The sequence below is a fragment of the Neopelma chrysocephalum genome, unplaced genomic scaffold (genome assembly GCF_003984885.1).
Source record: "Neopelma chrysocephalum unplaced genomic scaffold, ASM398488v2 Primary Assembly neopelma1_92324, whole genome shotgun sequence".
Classification (NCBI taxonomy): Eukaryota; Metazoa; Chordata; class Aves; order Passeriformes; family Pipridae; genus Neopelma; species Neopelma chrysocephalum.
The window spans coordinates 932-1,396 of NW_020921071.1; the positions used below are offsets into that span (position 1 = coordinate 932).

At 63.7% G+C, this 465-nt stretch overlaps 1 long non-coding RNA gene across 1 annotated transcript in view; it reads left to right on the forward strand.

Moving 5' to 3' along the window:
* LOC113980106 overlaps window positions 1–465 on the forward strand; it is a 1,206-nt gene extending 741 nt beyond the window's left edge. Inside the window, exon 3 of the long non-coding RNA XR_003538066.1 lies at window positions 430–465. This is a non-coding gene — a long non-coding RNA (uncharacterized LOC113980106). The remainder of the gene's footprint in view (window positions 1–429) is intronic.

Genomic DNA, 465 nt, shown 5'->3' on the forward strand with positions numbered 1-465 from the left:
GGTGGGGGCACACAGGGGTGGGGGTCTCTCAGGTGCCCCCAAGGGGGTGGATTTTGGGGTCCCCCGAGGTTCCCAGGGGGTTATTTTGGGGTCTCTGATCATGGGGGGGACACTCAGGGGGTGCAGTAAGGGGGGGTTTGGGGGTTACCCCGTGTTTGGGGTCTCCCAGGGGTGGGTTTTTGGGGTCCCCCGAGGTTCCCAGGGAGTTATTTTGGGGTCTCTGATCATGGGGGGGACACTCAGGGGGTGCAGTAAGGGGGGGTTCGGGGCTTATCCAGTGGTTGGGGTCTCCCAGGGGTGGGTTTTTGGGGTCCCCCAAAGTTCCCAGGGGGTTATTTTGGGTTCCCCCTCCAGGTGCCCCCAAGGGGGTGGGTTTTGGGGTCCCCTGAGGTTCCCAGGGGGTTATTTTGGGTTTTCCCCCCCCCCCAGGACGAGCCAGTGGCCCCCCACTCTCTGACCTTCACC